The 14,396-nt window shown below is 45.5% G+C and overlaps 1 long non-coding RNA gene across 1 annotated transcript in view; it reads right to left on the bottom strand.

Moving 5' to 3' along the window:
* LOC143187266 (uncharacterized) overlaps positions 1-14,396 on the bottom strand; it is a 129,023-nt gene that overhangs the window by 64,629 nt on the left and 49,998 nt on the right. The gene's annotated exons all lie outside the window — the stretch shown is intronic.

A 14,396-nucleotide genomic window follows, 5' to 3' on the forward strand; every position in this document is an offset into this window, starting at 1 on the left:
CATATTGCTATCTGATCCTAATCGCACTTTCGATAATTCATTACTTTAGTTTGATTCGGTATACAAGTATCTGTTTATCGACATGAATTGACTACAGGTAGTTTTATGATTGCATGGATCTCGAATATATAAGAATAGTTTTCGCGATAAAGTGTTTTGTCACGAAATTAGTCTAATCAGATGATTAGACCCCATAGACGAATGTTCTTGCCAAATGTTGAAGGAGCGATTTCCTCTTTGTCCATGAGATATGGACAGTGTAGAGGTATAACAGAACAAAATTACAAGTCGACTAACATAAGGCGAACAGTCTGGAATTCATTTAAACCTGAGAGACGAGCCTATAAACTTTTATTTCCAGCCGAAGCATGGCGAAATTAAAGAGCCCCCTACGAATTCTCGCTGGCTTCATAGCGATCGAAACCCGTTTGGTTCGAGGTAGTGTCGCTCCACTCAGACGTTCATCGATTCGACAACTTCCATTTTCCCTCATCTTTCCCCCGCTTTCCACCCTGTTCACCATTCGCCTGGTGAAAAATCCTCAAAAGGGAAACGCCGCGATGCCCTTCGCGCAACGACTACAGCAACAAGTGAGAGCTGAAGAGTTATTGGACCCAAAAGCCTGTAATAATAGCCTCGGCCTCTGTGCAGCCGGAGTCGAGCGGAATCGAATGCTTTTCTCCGTTTTATTCCGGCGCATCTCGATGAGAGAAAGTCAATACAACGGAGGAACGAGGGAGAAGAACGAGGGAGAAGAACGAGGAAGAAGAATACGCCAGCTGGCCAACCGGAAAATCGCTGCGCTGCGTGTCTTTGTACACACCGAGAGCAGACGTGCCTTCGCGATTACAACAATATTTTTTCCCCTTTTCTTTACTGTCTTTTCTCCCGTCGATCCAGTCACAGCGAATGTTTCGCGTTTTCAGGCGCCCCGATAACGATGAGCTGCGATTCGAGCATTAGATCTGAGTTCAGCGCGAATAAAAATGACGATTAAAGATCGAGGAAGGTTTTCATCCCCTAGTTACTCCAATTTTTATCGTAACTTCTACGCCTAATACAGGTCTCTTGAAAATCCTAACCATAGTAACTTGAATTATAACTTTTTGATGTTTCCTTCAACTGAACGACACTTCCTTATAATTTTCAGTTACACGACCGGTATTGTGAGCATATTTGTAACGCATTAGCATTCCCTCCACGGGACTTTCATCGATGCTATATGTATACACCGAAGTTATTTCCTCCCGGTGAACACGGGTCTATGCTCGTATCGCATGTAAAACAGCGGTCGCTGCTCGGTGCGATTCATCTTTTTCACGCCCGGTCCGGTGGCTTGTAATTTTTCTAGAGGACGGAAGTTTTTGGTTGTATCTGATCGCCACGGTATCTTATAATTCACTGCAAGTCGGAAGGAGCTGAGAGAATATTCGCTGCAGCTTTTTTCCGAACCTTTTTCTCTGCCGATCGGTGCGTCGATGAATCGTCGATTCGAAATTTATTTCTAGGCACGGGAGAGGGATACATAGGTATTTATATTTCAATTTCCAGGTAACAATGTCGATTTTTTTCATTTCGGAGGCTGTCGACTTGTCCAATTTTGGGGAAATGTTGTCAATTTTCCGACCGAATGAAATAGGATTGACACTGTTTAATTGAGAGGTGGATTTTATTGATCAATTTTCATTTCTCTCTCTGAATCGCCAGAATTACTACGAGAGTATGTCAAAATGATAAATAGTTGATCCCAGTGTTTCACTAAATAGCTAAAATGTTGAAGAACTCAGTGGTAACTATCTCAGGTGATGTGCTAGTATAGGCAATTTACATTGCAGCGAACTCAATTCGAATCTCCCCTGTTGACCTATAGTCTCTTCCGCTATTTCAGATGACTCCGATAGAGCGAAACGGAGGCTTTGAATGATAAATGGTGCACGCCTTACGCACCGTATCCGGATCCTGGCGCGACTACGTACATTTATTAAACGAGATTTATGCCGTTAAAGGACGGAATCGGTAAACCGATCGGCGAACGCCGAGGCAAAAGAGGAGAAGACTTTCAATGGGGAGATTTCCGAGGGAGACCACTTTTTGCTCCTCTCCGGTGCGTTCTTAATATTTTATGGAGTTGCGTTGTCGCGCTAGCATTTACATCGAATACCTCGAATCACGATCGCTCTAAGAAAAATTCGGATACACTGGATTTTTAATAGACGCCGAATGGAACCCGTCCATGTACTGAATCGAGAATCTGTATTCCATTCCTTCTTCATACAGAGTAGAAACGATCAGATAACATTAATAGTTTCAACAAAACTAATTTGAATATCTGATAAAATTTTTACTGCCGTAGCCCAGTCAGCGAAATATAGACGGTACAATAAAAATAATTCATTTATCGCGCTCCCGATTTTTCCTGGCGAAGAAGCGATCATAGGCGAGTTTATATTTTTTTTCATTTCTGCAAAAAGGAGAAACGGTGAAGCGAGGAAACGACACCGGTACTCGTGCGTCGTGTCAATTAAGCGTCGTTTTACCTCGGCGTAGTCCGCGTCCGCTGCCGTTCGCTGGCGAGGCCGGTAATTAATCGCGCGGCCTCCGACAACGCGTTTCCTACAATTTTATTATTACATCCGAGTTGACGAGTAGGTGGGCGAGCGCGAAACGGCTTCGACGGTAATAATTAGAATCTTTCGGTTCAGTGGACCGTGCGTTTTATTCTCACGGCGGGGGCAAAAAGTCATGCGACACTTCGAAAAACCTACCGAAATTCCCCGTATAATATTCACCACCAGTCGGGCTTTCGAGCTCGTTCGATTTGCGACCAAGTGCAAGATAAACCGAGACTAACGGCGTCGCGTCGATCGGAAAAACCTGCCACCGAGTCATCTCTCTCGTACTCGGATAATTCCAGCTTTTCATGTTTCCACTGATTGCTTTTCATAAAGCGTAGGTGGAATTCTGTAACGTCTGGTAATTATTGGCTGGCTTTTCAATACTGTTATAAAATTTCGATTACCTGCGCCAACTACACTCCTGGTATTCCTTATAATCCAACATGGCAATTTATTTGTGTCGCGAGACGAAATCGATCTACCCGCGATTCTGTGTTCCTCTGCAATAAGCTTCGCACGCGTGAATACGCGATTTCCACGGCACATCTGAGCCACTTGATTACGCTAATTGCACCGCTGCTCCCATTTACGGAATTCCAAAGTAAAGGGGTTTTCGGATCGTGCTCGAGCTGATCACGAGAGATGACTGTGAGCCACCCCTCCCCCTCTACTTCGCCCCGTCTAACGGTCCACGTTTTACATCCCTCCATCGTTTTACCGCGCTGCGGGGTTACTAGCACCGGCGTGTAATTTCACGCTCGCAAGCCTGCACGCAATTCGCGAGCTGGCAGTCGCGAGTCTCGCTGAAATACGACGGAGATCGAGCGTAGTTGCCTCGCGAGGTGCGACTTGCGTCAACTTCTATGGTTTACGCGTTGCACATAATACGTCAACGGGGAAACGTCGTGGAACGAGGTAATAGGAGGGTTTCGGGGGATATGGGATCTAGGGATAACTCGTAAATACCCTGCAGCTTCAGCGATTTTTACTAAAATTTCAATTGTCGTCAAATGTGTTCAGATCACTCAAAATTCAAATTCAAGCAGTGGGTGTGTCCAAAACTCTCGGAAATATTTGCTTCTTTCCAAGAAACTGACCCTCGAATCTCCTACGTGCCACGATCGAAAGTGCTGAGTTTTTCTTTATCGTCGAAACTTCCCTCTCCCCAGGGAACCGACGTGCAATAAAAGAGTGGGTAGTTTCGGACAGAATCTTACTTCTCAAGTTTTTGCTCCGACTCATAAAAGAGTCACCCCCTCAGAGTTATCTACGATTGCCCATTCTTTCTCTTCTCTTTTCAAAATATTTTCAGTTCATGTTCCTTCAATGCAATTTTTCAATTAGAAAAGACTTTTTCCAAAATTCCTTTGCGGGCGTAACAATTGCATGGCAATTTGTCTCGGTTCATTTGTTGCAATACAAATATTTCGAGGGCGCGCAGTGGCCACGTATCGTTTCGTGTTAAACTTGCCGTTTCATGGGCCTTTATCTCTTTCCGATTTCCTTTCCTCCTTAATTGAACGCCCTCAGCCACCATTTCAAGAGGAAACACCGAGCATTCTCGGAGGCTGGAAACACCGGGCTGACTTCTTGCCCAGGCGCACAAGCGAGGCTAAGTGTCGGCACAAACTTTTAGCTGCCAATTTTCGCGTCGAGCACGCGAAAAGGATGACCGAAGTTTGAATATTTACTGTCGTGACGCGGGATATCCTCGGGGCTGCCTCCAAGAACCAAGTTCGAACTTCGGACCAACTTTCTCGCATACTTGCCGCGAATATTCGCTGGTGAAATTTTGTCTGCAACGTTCGCGCCATAGAGGAGTGCACGAAATAGGGGAGATTCTGCGATTAATCTCAGGAAAATAAAAAAATCGAATGCGAATAATGAAGGGAGAGACGAAGAAACTTGTTCCACAAGCGATTGAGTACTTTTTCAGCGATTCAAAAATCAAGAGTTAACGAAGAGATGAAAGGCACAATAGTGTACATTTAACAGAGCGTTAAACAGTCAAACGATGTTGCTGTAGCACTGTCTTCTCTAGCAAATAATTCCGTAGGGGCACTCACAATTAACACTGTTCGTACAAACACGGACAACGAGTCGACTAATCTGCCACCAAGTCCCGAACGCTCGCTAAATAGACAGAGCACCAACGACGTTTCGGACACGAATCACACGATGCATCGACCACGGTTCGACACAAACTGAGGACAACCTGGCTTTTGACATCATTATCACACCACCACCGAGTTAAATGTTTCCCTTTCGCGTAAACATTTCTCAGGCCATGCCTGGCTAGACCTACCCCGAATCGAGCGTGGGGCTAGAATTTTCCGGGCCTCGCTGTGTCGCCCCGCTGTGTCGCCCCGCTGTGTCGCCCCGCTGTGTCGCCTCGTTCCGCCTCAAAACAAAAAAGGCATACAGCCTCGAGCTACTCGCGCAAATGAGAACTCAGGTAGTCGACCTCTATGTCAAAGTCCTACTTGTGATCTACACACTTTAAAAAACAATTCTATCTCTTTGTAGTATTTCTTATTTTGCGACACCTTCAAACGTGTCACAGAGAATATTTTTACCAATTTTCGACTTCATCGATATTCGTAAACGGCAGACTGGACGCGGGCTTCAAGGTCCAGCGTGTTCCTTGCTCTTTCTTGCGGTTTTCTTTCTGACCTCTCGGAACCGCCACAGGGCTGCGAAGATCGTTAACTAAAGTGGGTAATCATACCCACCGGTTTCACGCTGCAGCCGCTCTGCTATACAGGGTGGTGAAATTAGACGGTTCTGGGGCAAGAGTAGCACGCTGGCCTCTCGTTTCATTTTCCAGCACTGCACACGTGTATGGCGAACAACACCGGCCGCAGACACGTCGAGTTTCGTCGCCGGGAAACGTATAATCGACACTGGAGAAATACTGCAGTCGTAAATTAGGAGAAGGTATAAACGGAAGCACGTTTTGATTGTTGGGTCAAGTGGTTCTAGGGGGTGGTTGGAGAAATGCATTCCGATGCAAATAAATCTAGAGGAGCAGATGACGAAGAAGGGAGCAAAGGCCGATGTACAAAGTGACTCTAACCCTTAAGTTGATTGGGACCACGTTTCAAAGAATTCTTTCAATCTTTAGAAAATCTTTTCGGAATGTTGTAACTGTTTTTATTTCAGATTTTATAGTACGCTGATATTGGAGCTAGGTAACATACATGTAGGAGAAACTTCAGAAATATTTTCCACGAGGACACGCCTTACAGTCCACAAGCTTGGAATCCAATTATCTTGAGAAACTTGAACCCAGCAAGCTGGAAAGCCACTCACATCCGGTACGAATTCACGGAGACTACAATAACGAACAACATGTACGCTTCAAAGTCTCAAGAATCGACTGGCAACATTGATCAATGGGAAACCTATCTCCAAAGATCTCAAATTCCATGTTCCTTTGGCTGTAAGTCGAATCTCAAGATGTATCAGTTTTCTTCTTCCAACTAAGGAAAACTCCTGTACATTTCTACCCTTCTATAATTATTTACTTGAAGAAAATAAGTTCTAAGCACAGTGCAAGAAAGAATACCTATCACGTCTGAAGTTCCTCTACAGCAACAACTTCATCAGCAAGCCACTTGCTCAACCTTTGTCTCGATCACGAGTAACTGGAACACCCTGTAGATATAACCAGTTGTATCGGAGCATGCATACGCACAGGGAGGCGAGCATATAATTATATGCCTCGAGTCGGCACCTCGAAAATGCCGGCTCGTTAGCAAATCTTGCGAACCGCGCAAACACCTGCCTGATTGTTAATAATTTGCCGCGCTAGGAAGCCGTTGGCGCTGGAGCGAGAGAAAAGAGAGGATCGCGGTCTTTTGCGATCGGTTCTCCGACGCATGGCGGGCCCTGAGCGCAAAAATGATGCGGCCGATGAAGGATAGCTGGGCCAGTTAACACTTTCGTATGGCCGGGTTGTTTAGCCGCTGGTAATTTCGCCCTGTTCGATCAGGATTCCTGTCTTTTGGCTCCGAGGTGGGGGAAAAGCCTCACGCTTCGACGATCGAGTTGACCATGCATTTTTCGAAGGACGACGAGGAAGATTCTACTGACTTCATCGGAAAAATATCAAAAAGGAGGAAATACTGGAAGATGTTTTTCTTTTCAAAGTGCTATAGTTTCCGAGGTTTCAAGGTCTCACGATCGGGACAGGGATTATTCTATTAGCATAGTGCTTCTATTCTCTTGGGTAACGAGACTCATTCGAATGTAAATTATGTTGGACAATGGAAAACTGAAGTTGGACTCAACATCGAGGGTAATTTCAAATTCTCGACCTACATTACCCTGCAGATATTTGGGAACTCGATTACGCGTAAGCTTCCAGACTGTCTAGGAGTGAAAATTGTTGATTATCAAGAGGATTTTGTAACTGGTCTCTCTATTATTGTTAAACCATAGCAGTATGGTTAATATAATTTCAGTAGTTAAACGCCCCAGGCACACCACGGAACATCTACTTCAGCAAATCATTCTATGTTGTAAACTCTGTTCTCTTGCACCTTTATCGCAAACAGATCGGTGTGAAAATTGCAAATTCAAGTGGTTATTGTTCGAGAAGTGTGAAAATCTATCCTGAGGTATTTCAAAGTTCTACAAAGTGATTAATGTCTAACCCTTCGAGTAGGACGTGGAAAATGTTGCATATTATTACACCCATGTTCTCTTCAAGCCTTCTTGACGATGCATTTCTTCGCATATCTCGCGCATCTTTATCGTTACCTGAAAAAGTGTCCGCGAGAAGTTTCACGAGATCAGGACAATGGGCAAATCAACGACCCAGGCCACTTATGTCGCGGAGAATAGTTTTTGCGGAGAAAAACAGAGAAGACGTGGGAAAGCAATTTGAATGAATTAACCGAACAGGAAGATGTTCTTCTGGCTCTTACGGAATATCGAGTTACGGCTGTCGCGTTAAATAATAACCGACGTCCTCGATTACCATTGCCGGAAGACAAATTGCTGAGAAATTCCACTTGGAGAGTGGCGATCGCAAGAGGGAAACGGAAACCCGTTCGATAGGTTCGACGTTCATCGAAGAATTTAATTGGACTCCGTTGAATTCGCTTAATTAAATAATTTCGTTCGATAGATGCGAGCTCAGTGCCTACGTCGACCTGTTCCCCTTACCATGGTATCAGTTTGTCCCCGATGTTAGTCGAAATACAGATAATTGACGCGTTGCTCGGACTACCGACCTGAATAATGGCTAATTAGTCGTCGATGAGGGCGGAGACGACCGACGAAGTTTAACGAATTAAATTCTCGGCATCGTTTTTAATTAACCCTTCCCCCGAATCCCTAAAATATCGTATAAAGCATAATACAGCGTTTTATTTAATTCTCCTTTGCTGACTCTCGCCGATGCCGACAAGGCAGGGACCGGAGGTCGAAAAAAAGTTAACGAACCTTCTCGTAGGACTCGCGAAAGGAAAAGAAAAAATGAAATTTCGATGTTGGGGGGGTGGGAGAAGGTCGGCGCTTCGTGAAGTAATCAGAAACAGGTGTTGACATACTGTTCTATTATGTATTCAAGAGCTCTCAGGTGGCTTTACACAATGCGCGCAATCTTCGCTTAATTTCCATCTTAAAGCATTTAAGATTGTATGCATACTCGCGCGACATCGTCGGAAGTACGCAGCCAGCTACGAGGGACTACAATTTAGCGGAATATTGCGCGAATAGCACCGGCTCTCCGAACAAATTCGTTTCGGATTGTTAGAATAAATAGGATATAGCGTTGCCTAAGAGATCGTTCATTTCGTTTGTCTCTGTTCTTAAATCACAAGTGTTTGAAAGAAACCTAGAGCCTATTTTCCGCTATATTTCTGGAGAGACAAACAATTTCGACAGTTCGAGAGTGAGAAAGTGGGTTAAACGTACACTCGCGTCTCTGTAATTGAACAATTTCCTCTTTAAAATGTTTCAACGGCAGAATAATTACGATCCGGACTAGGTCGCGCAAGGGAAACACAGTGTGCTCGGTGGCAACAATTGAAGCGTTCGAAACGACCCGCGTGGGGCGTTTTAATGAAAATCTGGGCCACCTTGTTTCCCCTCCAATTTTTCCAGAGAATTATTCGATCTAGTTAATGAAAGAAATTTGTAAAATTTGTGTAAACGCGAGGTTATTGAAGCACGTGAAAGCACTGCATTTATGTTTGTACGAGTATTCGAGTGCGCATGTACTTAAGTACACGTGCGCTCGAACAGATAGAATGTAAATTGGAGTGCAGGTAGAAAACGTAAATGCACTCGAACAGGAAACAAGCTATCGTAACGCGACAGCCTGTTCCCGATTTGGCATCGGGCGCTTCGTATGCAAAATCGTAGATAACGATCTCGGGAATAAATCGAACACGCACTGAATTAATATTCAAGATAGGCATCAAAGTGGGGTAGGCGTGCATCTCGCTAAAATATTTTCCCGCGTAACGTTATCATCCTTCGTATAAAATACCGTGGCGGGTGCGTTTCGTTATCGATTCGCGTGCCCGTGTATGCGGAGCAGTTTACAATGCGCGACGGTGCGTCGGTGGAGACACGATAGAGAAAGAGAAAAGTATCGACGAAGGGGTTGGGACAGGAACGAGTCGATTCGCCGGATGTAGCCGCGCGATTAACGATTCCCTAGGGTTGTCGAATCGGTTCGCACCAAGTAGGATCGACGACGCGGCTTCGTTCGACTCGACCCTGAACAAACTGATCGGAATCGAGATAGAAGAGACGAGGGCGGAGGAAGGTACACCTGTTTTTTGATTCCAGTGAACTAGTTAGTTCTCGGAACGGTCGGACGAAAGGAAGAGGGAGCGAAAAAGGATCGCTCAGGTGTTTCTACGAGATCTTTATAGCTTTTCGATGAATTCTTGGCAAGATAGATGGAGTACCGCGACAGGATCTCGACTCCAATTTATTAATACCAAAAAGGATTGCGCATAAAATATTTGAAAGTCGTGAGGCAGGAAAGAAAAGTCAGGTAGTGTCATCCTTCACCGGAAAAGCCTGTTTTCCGAAATGCGCAAGTAGACGAATGAAACGCATCGGGTCATTCCACGGGAGCACGGAGGGCTTTTGTTTCGTCTGGCACAGGCTTTTGAAACGAGCGAGAAAGGGAAGGCGGCTTTTGACGCCGGAGACGAGCATTATTCTTCGGCCGAGTGACAACAAGATCACCCCGTAGCGGCGAGGGTGACGACCCGACACCGGGGGGATGAAAAAACCGTCTGTCGTTCATTTCTTCGACACGCTGGACAGAAATATGTGACAGGAAAATTGTCCGGCGATTTAATGGGCGAGATCATGCTCAGCCCGAGGAGCTTTCATTTTTTTCTGCATCAAACATCGCTACTGTCAGCAGGATCGTTCGATTATCGAGCAGCCCTTTGTCGTCGCTCACCAGTAACCAGGACAAACTTATTATCCCTTTTGCTCGTAAATTCCTGGCTGGTGATCATTACGGAGCTTGGTTCAGCTCGGATTACTTTTAGAAAACGTATACAACACGTGAGCTGACCAGCAACGCGTAACCGCTCCTTTAATTAATCGAAAAGGACAATGACCTTCTTCAACGTTATACGGTGATTAGGGGTTGTTATCCTTTCAGAAATAAAGTTAGAATCTAACTTGAAACCAACTCGCCTACCATTTACGACACTTGGCTATATAACGAGCGAATCGATTCGATCTCAGTTGGCAACAGAAGATAATCGAGACCAGGCCAACGAGTCGGGATTAATTATTGAGAAGCAAAAGGTCGGACTCGAAGGCGGTTCCGGAAGTCAGCAGTTCGTGAGCCACGGCACGTTGCGAGACGAGGATGTGCAACGCTTGCAGTTCCACCGTTCAGATGCAATTAAATCCGAGGGGATCCAGACAGAGGGTGTCTCTGGCCCGATGACGAAACCTAAATATGTGCAGCGTCGCAGCGATTTTTCAACAGAACTAGGACGATGTTGAACATGGACTCTGCGTCAACGTGATTGTTCCTGGTTTCGTCAAACTTTACAGGGAGTAATATCTTTCTCTAATTAGGCTTTCACATCGACAAATATAGAGGATAACCGAATATACTTGCAAACGTCTAAACTGTCGGTAGCTTATCAGTTGAATAAGGAGAACGCGTGTAGGATGCACGCATCCATTTTCGCGGCGGGTATTAAAATTAATCTCTGGAGTTTATCTGGGTCGAGAGTAAGGAATCCGCTATTAGCAGTATATCGTGTTAGAGGCCGTTATCGTGTCGGTATTTGTCGAGGAACGGATCAACGGTACGGCACGTTGTAAACGTCTTGAGCAAACACGCTAGCAGGTAGGAGAGAAGCAGCCGGTTTCTCCGGCAGTTTGCGCGAGCACGAACGTCACTTGACAGAAGTTGGAAGCCTGGAGATCTGCAACTTTCCGTGGCGCCACGACACGACTTCTGCTCGACAGTCGACTGCTCCGTTCAAACTGTCTGAGTTACGAGCTCGATCCGCGAATTCTATCCCCTTGCTGGAATAATTATTATAAAGGCGAGGAAACTGAGTCTCCCCTCGTTGAGAACTCTGAAGACTCGATAGGGGAACACCCATTGCGAACGTTAGGGGTTTTGAAAGAAAGGGTAGTGGTGGTGCTTGCGGAGGAAATTTTAAGAGCATTGGCTATTTTGATGCGCAAGATACCCTCATTGCTCACTGAGCAGTGAAAGTGTTAAGAGAGACCGGGATTCTTTTAAAAAACGTAGGCTACATAAAGCGCCAAATGACAAAGTGGTAGAAGTTAAATGGCTGTTGGAAGAGCCTTCGGCGAAACTTGCTCGAACAACCAAGTAAATACTTAAGGGTTATCGGTACGGGGAAGGAAGAAGTAAAAGTGTATCGAAGTTGACCGTAGCGATCTCGTGTAATTGAATTCAGTGGAAGATCGAAGTGTAAACCGAGGAGGAGATGGAAAGGCAAAGAGTGGCATCGAGTGGATATAAGAAAGTTTGGCCGCGTGGAGAAGGATCGAGCAGGGAGAAGGAAAAAATGGGTTCTGGGCTCTGGGCAGACAGATTGGCCGACTACTAGGACTGACTGGTTCGCCTGCCGGAGCCAGCCAACTTTTTTCAAACTTTTTCCCCTCCTTTTTCTCATCTAACAACTAACCGATCTTCGACAGGTCGAACAGATTACACGAACAAGTTTTGCGGATTGTACGTTAGTCGGTCGGCTAATTTCAAACTTTGTAATTCGCGGATACAAATGTTCCACGTCCCTTTTTCCATCGGTGATCCACGAAACGCCACAAACGGAGTCTGACACGTGTCCAAATCAATTTTCCTCATCCTGTTTCTCGTCGAATTTCGAAATTTCCGTTCGCCACGAAACTTCGCGCTGTTATTTCCCAAGCTTTCGGGTTCTAGTATAGACCGTGAATCTATCAAATTCAGAAACTTGGTGTGCCTAGTATAAACCGTCGATTTATCATGCTGGGTAACTTGCTGTCTCGGATGGAAATAAACTTTGCCCCGGCAAATTTCGAAATCACGTCTCCTTACCGAATCCCTAACTTTCTTCAACCCTTAATAAACTGTCGATTAGTTTTTTTCTGGGAATGTACGAAACCAAGTGTGCTCGCGACGTTCGTTCACAGACGATATCACTGAAACCCGAGAAGTATCGCCGACGCTCCGTTCAAGAGTCCAGGTATGTTATTACGCGGTTACGATGTAAATCTCGATTAACACGTAAGAGGACGATCCATTGAATCGACACGCTTCTCGACCATTGTTCTGCCGAAGACAAGATACACCCTAAGTTCGTGGTGCACGCAGGATGGTGCATTTCTTTGTCTCAGAAACCGGTTGGGACGTTCGTCGAGGATGCACAGGAACGCGTTGTGCCGAATCATAAATGCGATCGTGCATTAAAATTAGGAGATTTAAAAGTAGAGGGCGAAGGTAAGATAAGTCAGATTTTTGGATTTACTTCTCTTAAATGTTATAGAAAAAATGAAGAATTTTTAACGAGACGCGTAAAAAGAACTTCTCTAACAAGAGCCAAGTTTCCAGGATTATTCATTATGCTGAAGTTGGCTTAGCAGCTAAACGCTAATACTGAGATTAAATAAAGAAGAGGAATGAGTTAGGTAAGTGTGTCGCGCGATAAACAGGCATAAAATTTAATCCAGAAATTGAAGGTCTAACCCTTATTGCAAATCCCAGGATACTTTGTGAATAAAAAGATTGCAGTTCAGATTTCTTATTGGTTGAGTTAAACCTAGAGTATCTATTTCAGCATAGCTCTCGGAAGACTCTATAGCATCCTCCCCAAGTGGATAAACCCTCTTCACCATGAGTAAAAGTAATTCCTCAGGCAGTTAAGTCGTGGCGGAACTCACGGACTCTTAGACAACGCGCGCCAACATGGTGTTTACGATTTTTGCAGACGGGACTCATTGTGGTGGCTCGTTGTACAGGCTTCCACGAGTCCCGAGGTGTAAATAAGCAGTCGCCATGATTGCGCTTGATTACAGGGAGCAACCGGTGCATTCGGTTGTCTTATTGCATCCCGCGCCGCTGCAGCATGCACATCGCCAAGGCGTGAACCTTTGTCCAAATTTAATAATTCATATTTGCGAGGGATCCGGGGATCGTAACGACCTCGGACCGTTTCCAAGAGGAGTGCAGAAAGGACGAAAAAATAAGCACCCACCACGAGAATGGGGATATTACGATAAACATTAGCGGCGAGGTTGTATCTAGTAATTTCTGCCTATGCCTTCGGTGCAGTCGGTCCAGGCCAGCGTGAATCGAGGGCCGATCGATCGAGCGTATTTATCAGCCCGTGTTTTTCTCTCTCGAAATTCGCGGATCCGGGGAATTCGAGGCATTCTCGCGGGAATGCCAGCGTTCGAAGATTGTTTCGAATGTGTTGTTTGAAAAAATAGTTTCATTGATTTACTAAGGGATTTGTGTTACAATTGAAATGGGATTAAATACAGGTTGATTCAGAATTTTCGAATTATTTCTGCAGTCGAGCGAAGACCGTGACATGCGTGACGTTCGTGAAAAGGCATATTTTGCGAACTATTAACTGTCTGCGGCCAGAAAAGCCACATAGGTATTAGCAGCTCTACCGCTTCGTAAAAGCTCATTTCCCGCATCCTGCATCTCTTTCCCCAGATCCATTCGATACTAGCCAGAAATTCGCGACAATCCGTAGTTGCGTCTCGAGTGTGGAATGTTTCGCGAGGAAAACTGTATCCTCCGATAAATCGAGCAGCACCGCGCGAAAGTAGGGATTTCCGTACCCGCATTCGAGTGAAAACGATCCTCCGCGGTTGTCAATCGCAAACGAGTACGATAAGCGTGACCAAGAAGAGAAGTTACCCCCATAGTGCTTGGCAACTAACATTCTCAGAGTAACTGACAGGTGAATCGAATAAAGTTTCCCTATTCGCAGCTCGATTTCGTCACGGCAGGCGCAAGTTCGCCACGAGGCGAGCCAGAGAGCTCGATTTACGGGTTTAATTTCCCTCACCTACGCAACATCTACCTTATACCTGCGGGTCAAGTGCGTGTGCGGGGTTCCCCGCTGAAGACCGCACGCAATGCATATTTTATCGCGCGATACGCTTCCGGCTGGCGCGGAAACCGATACTTTCGCGAAGTCGCGATAACGTCGTCCACTTTCGCCTTCGAACTTCTCGCGTTTCTTCGCTGACGAGTCGATAGCCAACGTGTCTCGATTTCAACTCGCGAGGGTGTTCGAACGATGC

Source organism: Calliopsis andreniformis, unplaced genomic scaffold, assembly GCF_051401765.1.
Source record: "Calliopsis andreniformis isolate RMS-2024a unplaced genomic scaffold, iyCalAndr_principal scaffold0022, whole genome shotgun sequence".
Taxonomy (NCBI): Eukaryota; Metazoa; Arthropoda; class Insecta; order Hymenoptera; family Andrenidae; genus Calliopsis; species Calliopsis andreniformis.